General features: G+C 37.2%; 1 protein-coding gene across 2 annotated transcripts in view; it reads left to right on the top strand.

Annotated features, from left to right (window-relative positions):
• Window positions 1–733: 733 nt before the first annotated feature.
• Window positions 734–10,685, top strand: part of osbpl5 (oxysterol binding protein-like 5) — a 47,508-nt gene continuing 37,556 nt past the window's right edge. Inside the window, exon 1 of one of the 2 annotated variants that reach the window (XM_053481890.1) lies at window positions 734–1,423. The gene's annotated coding sequence lies outside the window, so the exon portion shown is untranslated. The remainder of the gene's footprint in view (window positions 1,424–10,685) is intronic. The other variant, XM_053481881.1, reaches the window with a different exon arrangement.

Genomic DNA, 10,685 nt, shown 5'->3' with positions numbered 1-10,685 from the left:
CCCCCACACACACACAGATAGTCTCGATCAAATGTTATATTTACCATAAATTCATAGGTTGATTATTATCAAATATGATATTACTGTTATAATTAACCCTAGGCACATGACAGCCATCAAGGTCAATGATACAAATTCTCATATAATGTTTATTTTGTGCCACGTATATTTTGCAGGGCTTTGTCATGTAATACAAAAATGTTTACACTAAATACATATTGTTTATGATTAAAAATTACATGAAACGATTTTTATTATAAAATAAGAAATATAAAAATATACATGTATATGAACAAAAAAAATTCATATAAAACATATTTTTTGATAAATTATAAATTTATGTTCTAATATAATATTTGATAGAGATTTTGGAGGGGGCAGGGAGGCATTTTAAGGCATAACACTGTTCACATCCTCAAAAAACCTCCACATACTGTATGTCTGAAGGTCGGTTTTGCATCTTTTCAGCAAATAACCTGTGTGAATGTGAATGTAAAATAAATCTAATTTCAGAACATCCGATTTTACGGATGGGGGCGGGGGGGGGGCGTTGGCAAAGCGTCTGAATCTGGTTTTAAAAGATCTGATCTACACCAATACACTGACGGTTGTGGAAAAACTGTCATGTGACACATTTACATCCGCTTTGGATCTCTTCAGCGTCTGTGAGGTGAACGTCATAGGAAAATGACGTTAGGCGACGCGGAGTGAATCCAGATCCGTGTGGACTCCAGTCCGGGTTTATCTGCGGCCCGTGCTGCTGACTCCGATGGCATTTCCTGTGTTCGCTCTGTAACAGCTGTGTGCGGCGGCAGCTGGATGCTTTATTCCTGCCTGAACCGCTACACAGCCGCCTAACTTCACAACGCCTCCATAACCGTCCCTATCTCTTTCTATATCTCTATCTCTCTCTCCACTGACAGACAGCACAGCGTTCTGGGCATAACCTAACCTCGTTTTATTTTTTCACCGCTTTAATTTAGCTCTAATCCAGTCGTCAAGGGCGTGTGCTGCTGGATGGTCACTTCTCTCTTGCAGGACATCACGGTTGTCACGTCCTAAACCTAAAGACTAGCGTTGTATTTGCTAGTATGTTTAGCACTTTAATTCGAGACGACACACACACACACACACACACACAGGACATGTAGGCAACTTAAATAGACGTTTAAATTGAATGACGTGGGGGAAAACGACGTCATAAAGAAGTCCTCGGGAAAAAAAAAAAACAACTAGATAACTAGCTAGCTGCCGAGCTAACGCGCGCGAGGAGTGGCGGACGGAGAAAGTGAAGAAGTGTGCTGTCGTGTTGTGATGTGGGATGATGGAGTCTTTTGGATATCGTGTTAGCTAGTTTTGCTAGCCTGCTAGCTCCGTTGCCGTTTACAAGGGGCGAAGTTACAACATCAACATTGCTGAAAAGGTAAGCTTCTTCATCTTCTTCTTTAAGTGTGGCCTTGGGTTGGAAGTAAAACGAGTAGAAAACCGTTGAAACACTAGCATTTGGACGCATTTTAGGCAACAGTTGTGTTATTTTCGTAGACATTTTTTAACGTTTGTCGTTGTGGCTGTTCACATTTTTTTTGAAGTGTGATGCTTTTTCAGAGCAGTTAGCATTAAACCTCTCAGTAAGATTAGATGAAGATTTGGCTGCTGTCTTCCTATCTGTCTGTCTATTTGTCTCTCTGGTTGCCTCCAGGAAAGACCAGGATCAGAAATACATCATCTCTATTTTGCAATCAGATTTGTCTTATTAAAAAAAAAAAAAAAAAAAAGATCTCAGATATCAGCTAGTCAGTCCATTACCTCCTATCAGGTGAGGTATTTATCATTCTGCTAACGTTACATATTCTCACTCTGGTCTGCAGCAGGGCTCATTGGTTAGACTACGCTTAATTTGTGTCATTCATTTGGTTTGAAAAGAATTAAAGATAGAATTTTAGTTCACTGCACAAAGCTACAAGACAGTAAAGCTGTGTAAATATATCCCATACTGTGTGTGTGCTATTTACCATCTTAGTCACTGATTGTGCCATGCCCTGATGACCTCAAAGTCAGTCCCTATTTGTAGTTAACTCAGATGTTTAAGGAAGGTGTAGTGGAATAATAATCACATTTTCGTTTCTTATTCCTGATGTGAATTTTTTTTGATGATTCAGATATCTCAATATCTTGATACATCACTTTATGATTGTTGCCATTTGTGAGGACCAGGTATTAATGACCTGACTGCATCAGTGTTCTCATGCCAGTTCTTCATTAAGCGTTCATACAGTACATCTTCAGCCAGTGGCAATGCATCAGATCATCCCTATTGTACTTAATGCCATGCAGCTATGTGGGTTAGCTGGGAAAGCAGCAAAGTTTGTTTTGACAGTTTATTACTATCTTCACCAGTTGTCTCGATAAAGACAGAGGCTTTCTCCTCTTTGTGATGAAAATCCCTGGAATCGTTTACCCAGCGGTAGATTCCAGTGCACTTAAATGCCTCAAAGGCACTCTAGAATCGGAAATGTTGTTGTGTACCAAATAAATACCAACATCAGAAAATTCAGTTCTGGCAGTTACTGTATGCGTGGAATCAGCAGTTTGGTGGGATGTACATGAGTTTATTCTTGACAAAGAACAAACTAAGTACAGTGTTGTGAAAAGGTATTTCCTGGTTGTTTTATGTTATTTTATTTTTTTGCAAATTAAACACATATATAAACACATTTTAATATTAAACAAAGATAAACAGAATTTAAAATATGTATATTTTTATTGAGGTAAAAAAGCTGTCCAAACCTTCCTGGCTCTATTTGAAAAAGTAAATGCCCCTAAACCTAATAACTGCTTGTGACACACTTGGAAGCAACAACTGAAATCTAGCGTTTGCAGTAACTGGCAGTGAATCTTTCATATCGATGTGGAGGAATATTAGCCCACTCTTCTTTGCAGAATTGTTTTAGTTCAGCCACATTGGAGGGTATTTTAGTATGAATTGCCCAGTTTAAGACCTACTCAATCGAATTTAAGTTCAGACTTAGACTAGGCCACTCCCAAAACCTTACTTTATTTTATTTTTGAGCTGGTGTATTTTGGATTGTTCTGCTGCATAACCCAAGTGCGCTTGAGCCTGAGGTCACAAACTGTTGGCCGTACATTCTCCTTCAACAAAAATTTGTTTTATCCTTTTAATAAATGAAATCATCATTTAAAAACTGCATCATCATATAAAAACTGTATTTACTCAGTTTATCTTTGTGTACTATTAAAATTAGTTTAATTATCTCAATCATTTAAGTGTACCAAATATGCAGATAAGTTAAAATTCAGGAAAAAGGCATATAATTTTTCTTGGCACTGTAAGTCATTTTAGCCTTTTTTTTGCACAAAAGCCAGTAATTTTGTTCCAAATACAGTGTCCACCCATAATAAACAAAAATTGAAAGAAACAAGTGAAATCTTGTGATTGACTCATTTAGCAAACAAGCAAGCTTCTGTTATCAAGTCTGTTGGCTGTGTTCAAGTGGTTAGCATTACAAGCCATCACAGCATAAGGTGGGTTGTATTTCAGAATATCAAATATCAAATCTAATTCACAGCTTCAGTGTTGTTGAGTGATTTTAGCAGGTCTTTTCCTTTACTCAGTTGAAACCATACAATTATGAACCATTTTTCCCCATAGGTCAGTGGAAAACCAGGTTCTAAGAACTGTATCTAAATTTGGATTCAGTAAGCAGTACCAGCAACCTAGCTGTGATTTGCATTTTTGTTTAAAAAAATTTTGTTCCACAACACATGCGAGAAAGTTTTTTCTTAAAAAGCAGCTGTACAGAAACCTGGGGGTATATTTAGATCTCTAGCTAACAAGTCAGAGAACGAACGCCTGCAAGAAAAACTGATACGGCTTGCGGAAGAAACCGTGAGAGGAACCAGATGCAAAAAGGAATTTGTGCTTTTTCTGGGTGACACCGGATTAGAAATCATTTCTGTGTACAGGTGTCAGCTTTAAAGTTAAACAGTACTTAGGGTGTTTAAACAATGCTTGGTGTGTGAATAGGAATTCTGGGATGAGCACAGGGCAGTCTTTATGATTATCAGTATCTTTGGGATCTTCAGCCCACCGTGTTCATTATAAGCAGTATAAGGTGACCTGATATATATATAAACACATACACACACGCCAACATATCCTTTACCATTACTTGCTTAAAGGAGCCATGATTTATTTTCTGAGCTTTTTTAAAAAGCTGATTCTCTTGCATGTTTTTTTTTAGTAAGGATCTATTACTTTGTCCTGACAGAAGCTGATAGAAAATATGATCATTTATTTTTCACTCGTTATACATTTGTTGGGATAAAAAAAAAAAAATTCAATTGTTATTGGTCCTTTTTGCATGGTTTTAGTTAAAAAGTTCAGCACCAGCTCAGTTTATTCACTATGTAACCCGTAACGAGCAATACTGCAATACATTCAATTATATATAGCGCTGAGACTCTTAATTCCTCCTCCTACATATTCTGTACGTGTTCTGTCATAGCATTTAGATTTCACAAAAAGACTTTGGAAATCATTTCACAGTTAGTTAAGCACAAAGGTGTTCATCTGGATGAGACACATTGCTTAAATGTCAGATTGAGTAATATCACATTGCTCAAGTCTTTATACCTGTTTATTACTTTTAGTCTGTATTAATGCACAGAACCAACTGCCTCATGGTAGGTGTGTGGCAGGAGAAAATTATTTGCCAAGTTTGTTTGGAATTGCAACACAATCACAAAAAAAAAAAAAGAGAGAGAGAATCAGAAAAAGTATTAGAGTTGCAAATCAAATCGGCACCTAGGTATAGTGATATTGTTTCAGGAGGTCCCTGGTGATTGATTTAGCAAAATAGCCTATTTTTATTTTTGTCAGTATGTCTGGTTAAAAGTTTGATGTTAATTGTTAAGCATTGTTGGGTAAGTAGAGAACAATGCTTTAACACATGGTGTTCTTGCACTGCAGGGACTCACTCTGGCAAAAGCCTGACATTAAATTTAAAGTAAATGCTGTTTAGGTGGTTTTGGTGCCACTTTTTACTTCGGCTCAGATCGACACCTCAGCCTTAGGCAGTACTTGAAGGTGTACAGACATGCACCTAGTAACCAAACGATTCATCTGCATGGGGACAGGCTGAGGAGCACCAGTGTCTTTACAAAAAGCATGTTAAGTGGCTTGCGGTACTTTTACTGGAAAATCTTTCCAGTTGCTTAAAGTGACCCACTGCTGCTTTAAAGACATTTCTCTAACTATTTGAGTGTTCTTACTAAATCTAATTTTATTTGATCTTTTTAGATTTGAATAGTTTTAATATATTAAATGGCTGTTTTAACAGTTAATAAATTGATTTGGTTTGAGTCATCGTTCTATATGAAGGTAAAAAAAGTAAACCCATGTGAAGGTTTTCCAGTGTATTTTTAGGTTGATGTTAACGGGGGTGGGGGTGAAGGCGAGGGTTGCTAAACCGCTTTAGTGGGTTGTGACAGCTGACAGGAGCTATCTCTCTCCATCTCTCTGAGTGCCGCTTGCAGCAAATGGTGCTTCTCTCATCTCATTAAACCAATCTGGACTAGTGCACAGTGTTAAATCGACACTTGGCTGGTGCTTTTTCTATGGTGTAATCCTTGCTCATAGTGCCACTCTGCCTGTTTCCCTCTCAAAGTTTACACACTAGTTTAGTAACAGTAACAATACTGAGAATCTTCACACTTGCAGAGAGCACAAGAGGCAGTAGCTCAACACAAGTTGTAACACTATAATACTTGACTAGCAATTAGGGCAGCACAGAAAAAATGACCTGTTAATTTTTTTAGATTTGGCCTCCACAGTTAGCGTCAGTGGTGTGTCTTGTTGTAGGGTTGCAAATTTCCTTTTTTAGATTAATTAAAATATTTATGATAAAATTTGCTCATGCTGTTGAATGTTTGGTTTAGTAAAGTTGTTTTAGGAAAAAAAAGCAAACAGATTTGTGAAAGAGCTTTCTGTAAAGACAGTGAAAGAAGAGGTGAGCAGTATGCCAGCCAAGTCAATCTGGTGTTCATGAGAGAAATCGCAAAGGCATGAGTCTTCAAATAAGCTTGTGAGGAGCTTGGCTTGTAATGATAGCTAAGCTAATGCTAGATTACAAATGGGTTGTCAAGGTTACCACAACATGTAAAACACTTATTTCATTTTACATAACTATTAAATGTACTGTGTTGTATTCAGGCTTATTTATCAACTTAAAATTATAAAAAGAAAAATGTCGTAGTGGTTAGCACTGTCGCCTTGCACCTCCAGGGTCTGGGTTTGATTCTCGGCCAGGCCTGTCTCTGTGTGCATGGAGTTTGCATGCTGTCCCCGTGTTAGGTGGGTTTCCTCCCACAGTCCAAAGATATGCAGGTTAGGCTAATTGGCGTTCTCAAATTGCCCGTAGTGTGTGAGTGTGTGTGCCCTGCGATGGATTGTCACCCTGTCCAGGAATTAACCCCTGCCTTATGCCCTAAGTCTCCTAGGCCTAGACTCCAGGTCCCTGCAACCCTGAATACAGGATAAAGCGGTATAAAAGATGAGTGAGTGAGTAATTACACAGTTCCTTCTTGTGGTTGCGATTTTTATTATTTATTTTATTTTATTTTTTGTGCAGCACTAGTTAGTACATTTTTAATCAGTTAAAATTCTTAACATCACTTAACTGATTGTCTACTCTGTTGCATCAGTATGGATTTGAGCTGCTTTCCTAGATAGCGTGCTCATCCGAAATGGACTACTTATTGTCAAACGTCTAATAATCTAGAGTGTGTACAGCAAGTTTGGATAAGATAAATATAGGCTGAATTGCAGTGCCCTAAACTCTCTCTCTCTTGGGTTTGTGTGAGCTTGTCATCTATGTGAGAATAGATGACGTTAGGTGGAGAGTAATGAAAAGCCTGAGCACTTGTTTCCACTTTCACTGAGGTTGATATGATTTCAGTCCACCATCATTTTTTTTCTTTTACCTTCCCTTTTCACCGGCTACTGAAAGCAGGAAATTTATTGACTTTCTGCATTATGATAAGGTTTAAAGTAGTTTATACAACGAAGAAACAGTTAGTGCAGTTACGTAGCTGTGTGTCTGCCCAATACTTCTGGATGTATGAAACACTTATGTGGGGGGGACAAGAACTTTCATTTTAAATTTAAAAAATATTGCCCAACTTAATGTACTATACATACTGGTGTCGCTTGACAAAAAATACAGTCTAGCATGATGTCTTTCTTACCTAAAAATGGATCTTCTTGATTTTCACTGACTGAAGTGCAGTCAGTATTCAGAATCATGGAAAGTTTTGCAGCGACAGAAATCTACAAGCAATGCCCAACTATCAACAATGCTCAGCACTACCAATGCTAACTCCAAGAAAATATAGTATGCATCTTTATGATTTTCAATATATTACTATTATCTGAGTAAAACTTTTTAAAATAATTTATCAGAATTGTTGGTTGTTTTCATGGACGCTCATATAAAGGTTTAGATGGATTATAATCTGTTAAAAAGATTAAGTAATGCAAAATGTAATAAAGATTGTAATGATTAAGGATTTAGCGGATGAGCTCCGCCCAAGTATGTCCACCTAATGATGATCTGGTAATCAAATGAAGACATATAATTACCTCCCAGTATGACATAAAAGTTGATGATGACATTGCCTCTACTGTACCTTGGTTGAGTAACGCCTGTGACACACATGCTGGCCATTTTATATGATTCTTGAATGAGGCTAGAGCTGTGCAATGGATTCATACAAAATTAGATAATTAGAATAATTAGATAAAGTTTATTAAAGGTTATAGGATTTATTTGATAAGAATACCTAAAATCTCAATATATATGGTCCATGTGTAATGAAAGAGAATACTTTGTTTGCTTTGACCAGTTTTTCACTTTACACACAATCTTACTGTTGTTAATACATATAATGTTTCCGAGTAGGAAGATAAAATGGGTCGCTGTGTGTTTGTGTGCTTGTTTGCGTGTGTGCACACTTGTGTTTATACCCACATGCGTGTCTCTCTTCACATGACGTGATTATGTGTATAAACTGATTATTTTCCTGAGAAAATATTTGTATGGGCAAAAATGAAAGTAAATAAGGGCGATTTGTAGAACTTGACTCTCAGGACGTTTGGTGGACTGATAAATACCTGGACTGTCGAATTCCATTTGAAATTTAGATATTGTGATTTTTAAATATATTAAATATTTCGTAGATTTAGCTATTTTCGTGTTTCTTTAGGTTTTGAAGTATTAAAAAGTATTTAATTAGCATTGAAATGGTGTGAAACTTGTGTATGTGGCTTTTTTAATCTCATGTCTCATATAGTACAAAGCAATCTTTTCTTATTCTGCCGAAAAACTTATGTTTAGGGAATCTGTGAATTTTAAAGCCTCTAATGTTTGTACGTTTACATAAATAACTAAAAAAAGAAATGTAAATTGATTTACGAATCAAAAACTGACACAACAATTCAGTTAACTGAATCGACAACCAGAAGCTCGATACATTTGCATAATTAATTAAATCGCACAGCTCTAGCCTCATTCAACCTGCATCATGCTGCATTTATTTATTTATTTGGTTATTTATTTTTACAGGCTACATGGTATAAAAGTATTTTTTATCATGTTAACATTCAAGCTTATTAAGTGAGAGCATTTACACATAATTAAGTCTTTCTCTGGTGGTTTGTCCTGGACTTGGTGTGGGCCTGCAGCTTTGGGAAGCAGAACACCCTGCCCTCGTTTCCCCCGGCTCTGTGTGCAGTACAGTCTCAGGACTGAGTGTGTGCGCTGCTGCAGTAATGCAGTGTGTGCACTATTTCACGTCAGCAAGACTAAAACAAAAAGTTGTCAGTCACGAAACCTCTGCAGATGAAATTACAGATCACAATTATGCTAACATATACAGTGCCCTGAAAAACTATTGATACCCCTGAACTTTTTCAACATTTTATGTTACATCCAGTAACGTAAAATTTATTTTATTGGGATTTTATGTCATAGAGCAACACAAAGTGGCCATATAATTGTGAAGTGGAAGGAAAATGATATATGGTATTCAATTGAATTTACAAATAAAAATGTAAAAAAAAAAAAAGAGTGCCGTGCATTTGTATTAGTATCAGCCCCGTTTACTCTGATTCCGCTAACTAAAATCCAATGGAACCAACTGCCTTCAGAAGTCACCTAATTATTACATAGAGTAATTTCTGTGAAGCCCTAAGATTTTTGTTAGAGAGTGTTAGTAAGCAAACAGCATCATGAAGCCCAAGGAACATACCAGGGTTAGGTTTTAAAAAACATCCCAACCTTTGAACATCTCACAAATCACTGTTCAATCCATCATCCAAAAATGGAAAAAGTATGGCACAACAGCAAACCTACCATGACATGGCCTTCCACCTACACTGACTGCCAGGCAAGAAGAAAATTAATCAGAGAAGCAGCCAAGAGACTCATGGTAACTATGGAGAAGCTGCTGAGATCCACAACTCAGGTGGGAGAATCTGTCCACAGGACAATTATTAGTCATGTCTTTTCAAAATGTGGAAAAGTTCAAGAAGTATCAATACTCTTGCAAGGCTCTGTCTGTCTGGATGGATGTATGGATGGATGTATGGATATATGCATATATGTATGGATGAATATATGTATGGATGCATATGTTTTAATAAGTTATATACAGTTGTGCTCAATAGTTTGCATACACTGAAAGAAAGTGTTAAACATTGTCATTTATTTGAAGAATATGCAAAATATTTTTTCTCATTTAAGTATAGTCATCACATTAAGTCATTAAGTATCACATAGTTGTTTGACTCACCCAAACACGCCTGATCAAAAGTTTACATTTCCTTGTCTGTTTGGCCACATTATAAACACACCGATCGACACACACACACACACAGGTTTAAATGGCTATTAAAGGGAAGTTTCCATACCTGTGACTTGTAATTATTCTCTGTGCATAAATAGTCTGTGAGTTCCTCAGCTCATAAGGTGATGCACTGACTTGACTGTCATACAGGCTGCTCTGAAAAAGAAGTGGTGGTGGTTTAAGGAGCACAATAAGGACAAATGACCTGTATAGTCAAATTGCCATGAGAAAGCCATTACTGCGCCCATGCCACAAAAAGGCCCTTGCAGTACACCAGACAGCAGGTAGACCAGTCTCGCAGCTCCTGGAGCAGTCATTTGGAGTTGAACTTTATAGTCACAACCATACATGCTATGTTTCTGGTAAAAAAGAATTTCAACCCCATTGTAACGCATGATGGTGCATCTCTTATGTTTTGGGGCTGTGTGGGCTCCAGTGGCACAGGGAAGTTAATTAAAATTGATGGCAAAATGAATGCAGCATGTTATTAGAAATTACTGGCAAAACATTTGCATTTTACAGCAAAAAAGCTGCGTGTGGGACGCTCATAAATGTTCCAACATGACAATGATCCAAAGCACAATAGCTAATAGCTACAGCAGAAAAAGGTGACAGTTCTGGAGTATCCGTCACAGTCTCCTGACCTCAGTAACATTGAGCCACTTTGGGAGAACTCAAACGTGCAGTTCATGCTAGCCAACCAAAAAATGTACAGAAATTGGGGGCATTCTGGAAAGAAGAATGGACAGCTTTACCACTTG

The sequence above is a fragment of the Clarias gariepinus genome, chromosome 2, assembly GCF_024256425.1.
Source record: "Clarias gariepinus isolate MV-2021 ecotype Netherlands chromosome 2, CGAR_prim_01v2, whole genome shotgun sequence".
Taxonomy (NCBI): domain Eukaryota; kingdom Metazoa; phylum Chordata; class Actinopteri; order Siluriformes; family Clariidae; genus Clarias; species Clarias gariepinus.
This window is presented reverse-complemented; position numbering and strand designations above follow the sequence as displayed.